Source organism: Dipodomys ordii, unplaced genomic scaffold (assembly GCF_000151885.1).
Source record: "Dipodomys ordii isolate 6190 unplaced genomic scaffold, Dord_2.0 Scaffold16, whole genome shotgun sequence".
Classification (NCBI taxonomy): domain Eukaryota; kingdom Metazoa; phylum Chordata; class Mammalia; order Rodentia; family Heteromyidae; genus Dipodomys; species Dipodomys ordii.
Genome location: NW_012267232.1, coordinates 7,946,060 through 7,960,746, shown reverse-complemented (window position 1 = coordinate 7,960,746; position 14,687 = coordinate 7,946,060). Strand labels below are relative to the sequence as shown.

Genomic DNA, 14,687 nt, shown 5'->3' with positions numbered 1-14,687 from the left:
TATTTGAAACTTGGCAAATGATGATGTTTGAGATTCCAATAATATAAAAATGTTACTATTTATATTTTTGATTCTTATAATTGGCTGTTAGATTATAAGTATTTTGTAGTTTGCTAATACTTTTATAGATTTTTATGGTATCTTTGTATCAATGTTTTATATTTTATTTTCAATGTTATCAGACGTTGGAGATATATAAACATATATATACATATACACATATGCATATATATGTGTATATATGTTATAAATATATATGCATGTGTGTATATGAAAACATATATACACACATGCATATATATCTGTATATATTAATATATTGGATGTATATGTGTATACACACATGTAAATATATACATATATAAGTATGTATCTGTGTGTGTGTGTGTGTGTGTGTGATCCTGGAGCTTGAGCTCAGAGCATGAGCTTCTGTGCTCAAGGCTAGTGCTCTACCCTTTTAGTCCATTGCCACTTCTGGCCTTTTTGGTGATTAATTGGAGATAGAAGTCTCACAGGCTTTCCTGCCCAGGCAGGTTTCAAGCTTCATTTCTCAGATCTCAATCTCCTTAGTAGCTAGAATCACAGATGTGACCCATTGGTATCTGGCTAACAGTATTTTAAAATTTTATTTTACCATCTTAATTATAAGATAATGCTTTACTTGCTGTTTCAAATCCAATCACTAGTATTTATTCTAAAGTTTTAATAATTTATATATCTACTGAGGATTCACATCTATTAGGAGCTTTGTTTTAGCTATGACATATACAACAATATAGTTTCCTCTCTGACATTTACATTTTATTCTAACTCCACATTATACTATTTAGCTATATCTTTATATTAAGTCTAAATATCTAGTAGTTTCCAGAATTGTATTATCTACCCCTTTTTATCTCCCATTTCTTCTTCTTTTACTATCTCTCTCTTTTCCTTGCCTGAATGCATTCCTTGCTATTACCAATTTTACACTTTGTGTAAAATCACTTTAAACTTTTGGTGGAATTACAATAAACATCCAGAATATTTTAGAGAATATTAGCTTACTCTTGCATTTGCCAGTGGAATAACTTCAGTTCAAACTCAAAATTTGATGGGAAAAAAGCTACATTCCGTTGAATAAAATGATAATATCTTCTTGAAATCTTCTCAGAGACCAGAAATATTTCCAAGCTATCTTCATTCTTTAGCTCAGTCAAGTTAACACATAGCATGAACCACCACAATGTCTTCTAAAGTAATTCTTATGCTTTCTAAAAACATTCACAGTAATACCATTGCAATTAAAATCATGAAATTTCTCCAAGATCTTCTGAAGTCAGGTTTGCCTCTTCTTGACTATCATGCAGATAGAATCATGCAACATGAATGATCCTGAGTTTAACTTTTTTCGCTTAGTGTAGGATATGAGGTCCACATTATTACATATACTAGTAATTTGTTCTTTTCCTTGCTTATTACTATTATAGGACTGTATCACACTTTCTTTAGCTCCCTACTGGTTGCTGGTTGATGTTTACCTTGTTTCCAATTCTCTTTGGTGATTATGAAGATGGAATAAAAACAATCCATTTATAGGTATTATATGAGTGTGTGTTTTTTCACTTCTCTGTTGGTACGAAAGCAGGAAAGAAAATACTGGAATATATGATGAGGAGATTTTTAACTGTATAAGAAACTTGCAAACTCTTTTAAAGTGCTGTAAAAATCATGAAGGCCCATTATAGTGTGTGAGAGCTCATGACTACATTGCCACCAATAGGTAGTTATCATCATTTTTGTTTAGCCATCCTTATAGGCATCAGTATTCTCTTGAGATCTTATTTAATTTCTAAAAACTGACTGGCTTTAAAAATATTTAATCACATTTTCTTTATTTTCAGCACAATCTCTTTCCAAATATCCCATTCATTATTTTAACAAATTTTTGGATTCCTATCATTGAATATGAAAGTTGTACTTTTAGATATCACTCTGTAATATGTTGATTTTTGGGTGCTCCCCCAAATCATGTGTTAAATCCTAGCCCTCAGATTGATGAACAGAGGTGGGTATCTGAACATTGATTAAGTCATGGTGTTTGTTGGAGACCACAGGAATGATTATAGGACATGTCTTTGTGTTTCATGTGATGCTAAAAGAATTGCTTAGAGACTGGGAAATTTATAAAACAGTAGAGATTTATTTCTTTACAGCTCTGGAGTTTGCTGAGTCCATGATTGAGGAGTTCACTTCTGACAAGAATCTACTTGCTGAGTGATTCCGTGGTGAAAGGCAGAAAATCAAGAGGTTTTTATGTACAAGGAAGCAGAAGTGCAAGCACATCATTTTATCAAGAGTTCCCTTCCACAGACTGGAAACTACTCCCATAATTATGGTGATCAACTAATAAAGGCTTGCCTTCTTCACCTAAACATCTCTTTAAGATCTCACCTCTTCAACACTTTTAGTGTGAATTTTCCCAATACATAAGCTTCTACTAACACATTAAAATCACAACCACCGCCATGTTGTCAAGGGAGAGCACAAGGATGAAACAACTATATATAAACGAAGAAACCACCCTCATCTTGAAGTTCTAAGCTCCAGAACAGTGAGAAATTTATGAGCTATTAGGCAAATGATGTTTTGTTATAGCAGTTTCACAGGGCTAAAATATACACCTTTATTAAATATGATTTTTCATATACATTATTTTTCAGTTCATGGTTTATATTTTTATTTTTCTTACAGAAATGTTGAATGTAAATGAATTTCAACTTTTTTAACATTAATGCACTTCAATGTTAAGAATTTTGTTGAATATTTTTGCTTTCATAAAAATTTGTGCCTTTTGTGTCTTAAGAAATCTGACTCTTGAGGATCCTCCATACTGCTTTCCAAAGTGGTTGAACAAGTTTACACTCCCACCAACAATGCAGTAGAGTTCCCTTCTGTCCACATCCCCTCCAGCATCTGTTGTTATTAGATTTCTTGATTATAGCCATTCTAACTGGGGTGAGGTGGAATCTCAATGTTGTTTTGATTTACATTTCTTTTATGGCTAGAGAGGTTGAACATTTTTTCATATGTTTATTTGCCATTCTTATTTCCTCTTCAAAAAAGTTCCTCTTTAAATCTTTAGCCCACTTGTTTATGGAGCAGTTGTTGCTTTGAGCTACCCTATGATCCAGCAATCCCAGTTTTGGGCATTTACACAAATGATCACAAGACCATACCAAAGCTACCAGCACAACTATTTTTATTACAGCATTATTTAACATAGCTAGGATATGGAACTAACTCAGATGCTCCTCAGTAGAAGAATGGATGAAGAAAATGTGATATACATATACATATATATTACACACACTCACACACACACACACACACACACACATATTAAATGGAATTCTATGCCTGCATCAGAAAGAATGACATCACCCCATTTGTTAGAAAATGGAAAGACTTGGGAAAAAATATACTAAATGAAGTAAGCCAGGCCCAAAGAAACATAGGGCCTATGGTTTCCATTATTTGCAATAACTAGTATTTCTGGGACAAGCAGAAAAGGTCAAAAGCTATATACATATGACCAGATAAGAATGAAATGAACCCCAAGATAGGGACAAAAGTGGTTTTTTTTCTTTCTTGCTATTGTTCCTAAAGTATTTATAATGTACCATGTGATTTTTTTGTTTATTTGTATGTCCCTCCCCCACGGATTAACCCCTGTTTTCACTGTATTTGATATCGGTGCTCTGCATCTTGTATATACACTTCTCTAATTTGGGGAGGGGAAGGGAAAATAATTGCTCAAATAGGGATACAGGTTGGTCCATTGTAACAATGAGATGTACAAGACACTATGTTGAAAAATGAACTTTACAATTTAGGTAGGAAGGGCGAGGATGGGGGGAAGGGGAGAGTATAGCTGTGGAGATGGGAGGGAAGGGAGTGGAGCATAGGAGAAAAACAAAGGAGGAAGTAGCAAAGCTTGATGTTGTACTCATTACCTTACTCATGTAACTGAAACCCTCCTGTACAGTATTTTTACAATAAAAAACATATTAAAAATAAATCTGACTCTCTTTAGTTTTTAAAATTTCTTTGAAAATTTTAATAATTTTTATTAAGACTATAACTGAAATATTAATTTTTTATATGTTAACAGTTAAGGATTGATATTTGTAAGAATTCCTGCATCTCTTTGCCATTTACTGAGAACAATAAACAATCATATATAATTATATATATTTATGTAATCATCATATAAATTATATATATGTTATATATTATGTATAATATATAAATTTTAAATAATTACATATGATTTATATATTATAATTATATATAACATAATTTATATTTTATAATTATAATATATTACATATTATATATGTACATATTATATATTATATATAATAAATTATATATAATTATAATATATAAATATATAACCACATGCAATTATAATTACATATATTTTATATAATATATAATTGTATAATACATATTTATATATTGAGCTATATATAAATATACATTATATATTATATCATATAGAATGATATAAATATAGATAGTTGGATATAATATATGTATAATTATAATTCTATTTATTTTTATTTATATTTATATGTATAATAATATATCATATATCATATAATATATAAGTATTTATTATATAATATACTTATATATAGTTATATCTATTCATATATGAATACATATAAACTATAAATTGTTATATGCAATTATAATTATATATAGATATATATAAAGTTACATAAATATGGTTACATAATTATCCATAATTATATAAAGTCATATAACTATATTTATAGTCATATTAAATATATAATTATATAAAACCACACATTACCTTGTACAATTATATATAAGTATATATAATTATAATTATACACATATAATTATATATAAATATATAAAATATTTACTCATATTTTATTGTAATTATTGTTAAATAATTTAAATAATAATTTCATTATTATATAATAATAACCTGTTGTTAGTAAAATAGTAAAACTCATAAAAATTCATTCATTCATTCATTCATATTATCTGAGCTCTCTGTTCTATTTATTTCAGAACTAAGACTCGATTACAACATTTTGTAAAGGGTTTTAATCTACACATTATTCAATAAAATGTCAACTAATGTTATATCAATGTTATAACTAGTAATTCATTTCATCATATGCATCATTTGTTTCTATGTTTATGTTACTGTTGGTTTTAATGTTCGTGCTGTATCCAACTACCTTGCCAAACTGGTTTTTTTTTTGTCGGTCGAAGGGTTTGAACTCTGGGCCTGAGCACTGTCCTTCAGCTCTTCAGCTCAAGACGAGCGCTCTACCACTTGAGCTATAGCGCCACTTCTGGTTTTCTAGTGGTTTATTGGAGATAAGAGCTTCACGGACTTTCCTGCCTGGGCTGGCTTTGAACCACGGTCCTCAGATCTCAGCCTCCTGAGTAGCTAGGATTACAGGTGTGAGCCACGGGCACCTGGCCTAAGTGGTTTTTATACCTCATATTTCTTAATTTAAATTAAGTGGTCTTCTTATCTGTCAATTACTTAAATCATTTGCTATAATTTTGACAGACTCTATCAGACTTTTATTTATTTCTAATTCGCTAAGAATTCTATTTCTTTTTCTGCTAGTATGAAATAGTGTTGAATTTGCTTTGTTTTATTGAGAAAATACAATTTTGTTTTCAGTCTATGAGCACGTTGAGTGATATTAGTTATTTTGTTAATGAAAGTGGGTACCTGACCTAACTCTAGTTTCTCTTTCTCCAACCCTGTTTCCTCTGAGTCATTCTCTTCTGCAGTTCCCTTGGATTCAAGGAATGACCAGCATGATCAATAAACACAATTGTCGCAAGAGACTATCCCAAGCAACAGCCATTCTCACAGAGCAAATCATCCATGATGATATTTGTCCCCCTAAGTGGGAGTAATTATTTTGTGATGGGACCTGAGTCTGTACCGCTAAGCAGGGGTAATAATCTCATGGCAACCGGATTTTCCCCCCAAGTGTCAACAGTGATGACTTGTCCAGAATCACTTTGAAGAACCAGAATTCAGATAATGATCAACCACACCACAAACTTACAAGATTACCAGCTCTGTCAGTCAGAAAACACCCAAAGCTTGACTTTTGTTCATTTATTTTTCTAAAAATCCAACATTCCTCTCAGCCTTGAAGACAGAGCTAGAATCATGGAGCCTATTTATTGTCCTAACCAATGTGATCACACTGATGGTGTTCCTGTCTTGTCTTGCTAATCTCCTTGTCATATTGATACAGATGGCCCATCCTGGTACACTGGAGCTCAGGGAGCTGGGGCTTCAGTCCTAAAACTTCAGTAACACCAAGTTGGGATGTGTAATTTTTGTCAAATTGTTTGGTTATGCTTCATTCTTGTCATTATATTTTGAATTATTTTGACTAGCTCAGAACTGATGTTATTTTTTTTCTCTCTCAAGAGAGAATAGCATCTTTTTAGAGGCTGAATTACACAATGAACATGATTACCTTAATCTTATTTTATTTCTTTCATCAATCATTTGTGATATACTAACTTTACAGTTTCTAATTTTTATCATTTAAGTTCTTCCCACCTCTATTCTTTGATTTAGGAATTTTTGTTTACTTCTACATTGTGTTGGTGGTTATATTACCATTCTTTTGTATTTAAGTTTTAGCAAAGTGTTTATTTTTATATTTCAGGGTTAAAGTAGTAAGAAATAGAGACACATTTTCCACTCTTCATTCAGAAAATGGGAGTCAAAAGCTCCTATGTTATCAGTATTGGCATTCATCATCAGTTGTTTCTCACCCATAAACAAGAAATTAAGGTGCTTACTCTGTTTTTAGCTGTGTTATTGTTCTTAGTAGAAATATGTGCTTCCTGTGTTTTTTCTTTCATACAACTTTTTGATTCATATAGGTTCAAATCATCTACTTTACTCTTAGTTGCTTGATTGAACAGTGTAACAATTACTTCAGCCTGACTCTTCTACAATATGAAAAGGTGTTACTGGTAACTCTGATAAATTCACTGACTCTTTTTGTGTTCATGGAGGTTTTTCAGTAATTTCCAAAAGTTTAACAGGATTACAGCAAAGTTTGGCATATTCTCCAAATAACCTATGACACATTCATTAATAATGGTATCAGAGCCTCCAAAAAGCTTGACACCAAAATGCAGATCAGACAATGGTGGTTCCCTATTAATATCTGGAGCATTTCATAGGGGCATGGAACTTGGAATTAGTGCTATTGGTCTTACTTAACAATGAGGAGACTGATGTCATCTCTGCCATATTTCATGGCTCTATGAAATTGTTCTGGTAAATTTTCACCAAAAATGACAACCTGGTTTCATGAGAGCAAGTGATTTATTAGCTGTACACTTAAGACATCAAGGAAATACCCAGCTAAAAATATCTTGTACAGTTTCTCAGTCAACTTTATAGTTACAAATCAGGCAAGATGCTGTTGCAAAGGAACCATGAAATTGAATTATCCTTTGGAATATTGTAACCTGTTCCAAGTTATCCATACTCTGAAAATAGTTGTGAAGTAGTTTTCCTTCCTTTTCTGACAAGACTATGAATTTGTGACAGAGAGATGGCTGGAACTGTCCATGATATAGTTCCTTTGCAAACATGAAGAATGCTCTTAAATCTTTTCTGAAATAATATCAAGCATTGCTTGAGGATCTGAAACGTCTGGAAGACCTGCTGAAAGCATAAATACCATTTCTTGATCTGAAGTCAGGTATTCGCATAAAACAATTACCTCAGCTTCCTTTAGAACTATTATTATTTCTTTCACTCTTGAAGTAATTTCACAGCATCTCCAACTGTATTAATAGCTTGTCTTTTTCCCCCTTGTTGGTGCTTCTGAAAGGCTATTAATAACAATCTGCCACAGTGTCATATCATTCAATTCAAGCAGAGGTGCTGCTTCTGGCAGTAAATCTTCAAGAATTGTTTGAGTATATGTCCCAATCCTAAGATATTGCTGAACAGAATTATATGGACCTATTGGTGGCCTTTGTGGTCTAGTTGCTGGGGCTTTCAGGTGTAGCACTGTTATCCTCATTACTCTCACTGGAATGAAAACCATGAATGATCATGTCATCACTGAACAGAAGGTTATCTTTGTACTCACTGACTCTTTGGTGGCCTCTTCCTCCTGTTTATCAATTTAAAAAATACTCTAAATTCTTTTGCTTTTATTTTTTACAGACAGGGTCTCACACTTTTGCCTAGGCTGGTGGTCTTTTATTCAATGCTCATATACCTGCCTCCTGAAAAGCTGAATTGCATTAATGTAATACCATGCATACATTGATTTTAGCTACAATCTCTCTAATTAGCCTGCGCTGAGCACAAACTCTCCTTTCTATCTCCTGAGCAACTGGGAGTATAGGCATGTGTCAGGATCAAGAATGAGATGAAGGCTTGATGCTGGTGGCTCATGCCTGTAATCCTAGCTCCTGAGAAGGCTGAGATCTGAGGATTTCAGTTTGAAGCTAATCTAGGCATGAAAATCTGTGTGACTCCAATCTCCAAACAAGAAGTGGAGCTATGGGTCAATTGATAGAGTTTTTGCTTTAAGCAAGAATGCTCAGGGACAGAGCCTGGGCTCTGAGTTCAAGCCTCAGGACAGGTGAAAGGCTGCCCCAAGAAAAATAACTGAGACACATTGTCAGATACACAGGAAAAGGAAGTTAATGTCAATAACCTGACAGGCTACCTTGATGGGATGAGAGTAGCAGCTAGAGGGGACTACAACCCTGTTTCTATGGAGTTGGGGTGCGGCATAGGTGGTGGTGGTGGTGGTGGTGTGTGTGTGTGTGTGTGTGTGTGTGTGTGTGTGAAAGCAGGGGATTTTGTTGCGGTGAGGCTGTATGGTTGCAGTTGCCTGTGTCACCTGATAAGGCCTTAGTCAGCTAATTTCGGGGAAGGGTCTGTGTCACCAGATTTCGGGGAAAGGCCCTGCTGTAAATCAATAGCACAGGGGCTCCTAAGGTGGAAGTGGTTAGGCTAACAACTGGAACACAAACAAAAACGGAAAAAGAAAAAGAGAAACAAGAATGAGGTGATGTAGAAGAGGAGTATGCAGGGGTTCAAGAGAGGTCGCATTCCACACATACACAACTCTTACTGAAAACCTATCATTGTTCAAAAGCACATCATGTGAAATAATTTCATTGATTTCAAATTCTGATCATTCTCAGTATTTAATGCATCTTTACAGTAAAAGAATAAATTGTTTTATAAACCAATTACTTAATAACAATTTTTCCAAATATTTTGGATGACAAAAAATAGATTTACAACTTTTCATCATTTATGTTATAGAAACAATATACAAGATCTTTCCATTCACATATTGGAATTCTAGTCTTCAGGAAGAGAGTAATTGTAGAAAGATGTTAGCTCATGAATGAATCTTCATAGTGCAATTAATCCCATAGCAAAAAACAGACTAAAGAAAACTTGGAAGAGTTTTGAGGTTCCAGTTACAGAACAGTATTGCCAAGCAGAGACAGAGCAATGATTCTGAGGATGTGTCAGAACAAAAACAGAACCAAACAGAAGACACTGTCTTCTAGAGAATATACAAATCATCATAAACACAATGCCAATAGGCACTGTGGAGAGGAGAGGGCTGTTGTAATTAGGTCTCCGAGGGAAATGATAAACAATGATAAAGCAATCCTTGTTACAAGGTGGAAGGAACATTGTTAGATTGCATGCTTATGCCAATAATTTATAGAAGATAGAAAATGTGGCTGACATACTTGGATATTTTGTTGAAGAGATTTTTTTAAAAAACCAATATGCAAGAGCATCTTGTTTCCTCCTCACTCGCTGCTTATAATAAAATGCAAGAAAATTGAAATGAGTTGAGAAAAGGCATTACCATGCCAAAGGAACCACAATTTAAAGATGTGGAAAATTCTGAGCCTTTCCATAACATAGAGAATATTAAGAATGTAGCCAAGCTGCTATTTGCCAAAGAGATTAGCAGGGATATGAGCAAGAGACCTAATTAACCATCCTAGCTAGGATGTTGACAGGTTGAAATAAGTAGATGAAATTAATGAAAGCAAATTTGGGGGAGTCTAGGTAAATTGCTATGAAGTGTAACTTTGAACCTTCCCCAAATTAATAATGTCAAAGCTTTAATCTCTAATGTTCTTGTATCTGCATGTCATTGGCACAAAGTCAGACACACATGATGAGATTAGAGAACCCTAATATGTAGAGACAGGAGAAAGTTTTCTTTTTCTCTTTCCAACTTGTGAAGCTAAAGCAGGGAAGCAGCCATAAAGAGCCAGGAGGTCGGTTTTCACCGACCTGATGACAGTACCCAGATCTCTCAGTACCTGGCAATTTGCAGCAGAAACATGAACTAAGAGAGATAATCATATATAGAATTTCTTGACAATAGTTATAAGTAGAATCTGAAGATGCATTCACTTATAACTCTGGACTGACATTAAGTATAGTTATTTCAAGTTAAATTAGATAAAAACATTTTGCAGGTAGGTTCATGATATATACTCATAGCCCACTAATAGGCATTATATTTTATTCCTTAAAATTATTCTACGCACAAAAAGTGAAAAGAATATTTAGTGGTAATATATTTTAAAGAAATTTATTAAAAGTCCATTGATTTTTTTCTTTTTAAACTTAATTTTATTGTCAAGGTGATGTACAGAGGGTTACAGTTGCATATGTAAGGTAATGAGTACATTTCTTGTTAAACATTATTGCCCCCTCCCTCATTTTTCTCCCAATTTTCCTCCTCCACACCCCCCACGTTGCAGAGTTCTTTTCCAACGTATTGTCTTGTGATGATTGCTTATTAGATAAAAGAAGTCACTCTCACTTAAATTTTTTACATAAATATGTATGTGTAAATATATGCATAATATTCTGCATAAAATAGATAAAAATTTGACCCATTTTTATTTAAGAAATTTATAATTAAAGTAGCATATAAGATTACCACAAAAATGTACTCACTATGTATGTAACTGTAACCCCTCTGTACATCACCTTGACAATAAAATTAAATTTAAAAGATTAAAAATTGATTCTATAAATATTTCTGAAAATCTTACAATATAAGAAACTCTGAGCTGGGCACTGGTGGCTCATGCCTGTAATCCTAGCTTAACCCTGGTGATAACACCTTGCTAGGGTAAAAGTCATTAGTTTTGTCATTAGCCTTTTCCTGTTGCACCTGTCCAACGTAAATGACACACTGCTTTCTGTAAACCAGGACCACTTTGCCAATGTAGTGACCTTTATAGTGTCCTTGCACAACTTGCACCTCATCATCCTTCCGATAGGCATAGAGTGCACATTGTACTTCAATCTAAACTCACTGGAAAGAAGAAAAGATGGAATCTTCCTGGAAATGTAAGAGGGTGTACTGAAATGCCTTTTCTAGTCCTTGAATCTGACCAAAGTAACAAAGGGATTAAACTTCATTTTGGCCACGCTAGCTTCAGCCATGTCTGAAAAGGGGCAGCCCACTCATATTTTTTTAATAAAAGAATACCTAAACTACTTTTCAATGACATAAAAGTATTATAAGGATTGTATCTTGTAATGACTTTGAAAGAGCATACCAGAGGCATAGCTTAAGGGCAACAGTACTCATTTTACAGATAGATTAGAAGTGAATTCTTAACTATTGCTAGAAAGGGAATGCAAAGTTTATTGTATTAATGGTTGCTACTACATAGTTTGCAGAGAAGGAATTTGGAATAACTTGAGAAAAATCTTAACCTACTTCACCTCAATTGTAGATGAAAAATTTGGGCCAGAATAAGATACACCTTAAGACTTGCTTTATATGCAAGTTATAAAAGTAAGATGCTTCCATATCTGGTAAATACAGTAAGAAACTTCATTTTCTTCCAAGTTTTCCAACTTGTTAAAATACCATAGTGTTTATTTATTCCTGCTAAAAATTAAAAGTGGCAATTAAATTACTTATTCATCTGCTCCTGAAAAAGACATACCTGTATATTGTGTTTTTAAGCATTTGTTTTTATTCTGAGTGAGTGATTGTACATATTCTGAATAATGTATTTGGGACTTGTCTAATATTATTTCTTAGTTTATTTATAGGTAAAAATGACTCTTAGGTGGAAGGAAAGACTCTTAGATTTGTAAGAAATCTTTCATTTTTATCATGTGTATACTGAGAAAATCAAGTTGGAAATAACCTATATAATATCCTAAAGTAAATGCAAACCTGCATATATTTCTATGAGGTCTCGGTTGAAAATAATGAGAGTAGGATGTTAGTCTTTTGTAATGCAAACAACTAGTGTCCATGCATAGGGAAGTACATAAAGCTCTGCTCAAGATGCTTCTTATGGCTCATTTAATTTAGTCAATTACAAAGGAGGAAACAATTAGCCAATGAAACGTTACGTGTGTCTTCTAACATCTACCTACCAATTAGCAGAGATAGACTAGCATAAGTAGAATTTGAACTCTAGTTCACTAAGTTCAGTTTGCTTTCTCACTTTAGTGAAGCTTCTGACCCGGAGCACAGAAAGACATCAGTGACATGTTGATTTCTCTCACCCTTCTGGTTCTAATTCTAGAAGCATATAGGATGGTTTAACAATCAAGACCACATTTACTTAGAACTCATTGATTATATATTAAGTACAACAGGAGGAAAGATTCCAACACAAAGGCAGGATTCTCAACTTCAATCCTCCAATGTCAAAGAGATATTTCAACAGTTATCATTTTCATATGTAATGAACACTGCAATAATATTACAGAGGAACACTAGCCTAACAGTAGACTAAAGCTCCAAATATCTCTAAATATTTGAATTGGTCAATCACCTAAATTTAAAATGCATCTTAAATGCATCTGAGTTTGCATATGCATGTGTACACACTCCACCCAGTTGCCTTCAAATTTTCACACACAGTTACACAAACACACATTCATGTAGCAGTAATTTTGTTAATAGATTGATTTATCTCAAGCTTTCTTATCTGTGGTAGACAAACAGATTTGGTCATCATCCAGAGTGGTATCATTCTTAACACCCATCTTAAAACGAATTGCTCTGCTCTTTAAACCATGCACCACTTAAAATAGTGATTCCATATCCTAAAACTTGAAAAAATGTGTATATGTGGCCATATACACAGAGACATCAATGACATTAATTCTTAGTTTTTTGGTCTCCTATTATGTACTAAAAACAGCCTCTTCTATAACCTGTGATGGTTGAAGTCCATCATTCCTACTTTCACATATGAAAAAATAATAAACCAGGGTTAAATTATACTATATACTTACTTAATGCCCCAAAGAAAAAAATGAAAATGAGATATGTAAACAAATAATTTTGCTGGTATAAGAAAGAAGGAGTTACAAACTCCTTTTATGTATAACTAGCTCAATTATAGGCTGGAAACATAGAGTAAAAGAAGTGTGGGAAACAGAAAATGGGTGTGGGAAAAATGTACATTTTTATAAAAACTAGACATTATCTTTGATTAATTTTAACTCTATTCAACTTGACGTGTTGAAAGCATGTGTGCAAATGAGTATGTTTTACCTATGATTTCCTTATGACCCTATCCTTCAACCTGATGTATGGTTTTGTTTGTTTGTTTTGTTTTGTGGATTGTGGGTCTTGAACTCTGGGCCTGAAGACTGACCCTGAGCTCTTCAGCTCAAGGCTAGTGCTCTACCACTTGAACCGTGATGTCAATTCCATTTTCTGGTGGTTAATTGGAGGTAAGAGTCTCACGGATGTTCCTGCTTGGGCTGGCTTTGAACCATGATCCTCAGTTTTCAACCTCCTGAGTAGCAAGGATTAGAAGCATGAGCCATTGGAGCCCAGTATGATGTAAGTTTTGCTATGTGCTTACCTTGCATACTACTGTTTTCAGAAAACACAGCAAAATGACATATTCCAATTGCATTTACCATCTATAAACCGTGAATGTGTTAGAAAATGAAGCCACTTCTAAAGAATAAGAAATATAAATATCATTATTCATTTAAAGTCCTAATAAATTCTCTAATGGAAAGGCAGAAGGCTCAGTGAAATCATGGACTCTAGATATTTGACCTATTGAAGGGCAATTTTCTAAAATTGAAAGGAAAATGTCATCAGTTTAAATAAAAATACTATTGAACAAGGAAGAGAATATTGTAGCCTTAAAGTTTAAAGTGACATTGAGAAGACTTGAAATTAAGGCATTTGAAATTAGGTATGAAAAGGAAATTCTTTTGAAAATACTCTGCATGGAGAAGGCTGTTTTATGAAATCCCCAAGATAACTAACTGACAAGAGTAAACACCTTACAAAGCTATCTTTACACCTTTTAATAATTTGGAAGATATGACTGGAATACATTGAAAAATATATGCATTTGAGTGAGATGACCATATTTACATATCAGCAATTCTATTTTAGCTTTTTCCCTGGATGATTATTGTGTTTCTGTATACATAGAAACATTGTAGTAGGTATCACACTATGCTTTCTGTTGCTAATAAAGACAATACTACAGTCTTATTAAGTTACATCAGTTCACAGTTGTGGTCCAATGTTGAGGGACTCAATAATGACATTGTTTTCTGACAGAATACAGAA

General features: G+C 33.3%; 1 pseudogene; it reads right to left on the bottom strand.

Moving 5' to 3' along the window:
- Positions 1–6,831: 6,831 nt before the first annotated feature.
- Positions 6,832–14,017, bottom strand: LOC105982578 (annotated as a pseudogene).
- Positions 14,018–14,687: the final 670 nt, after the last annotated feature.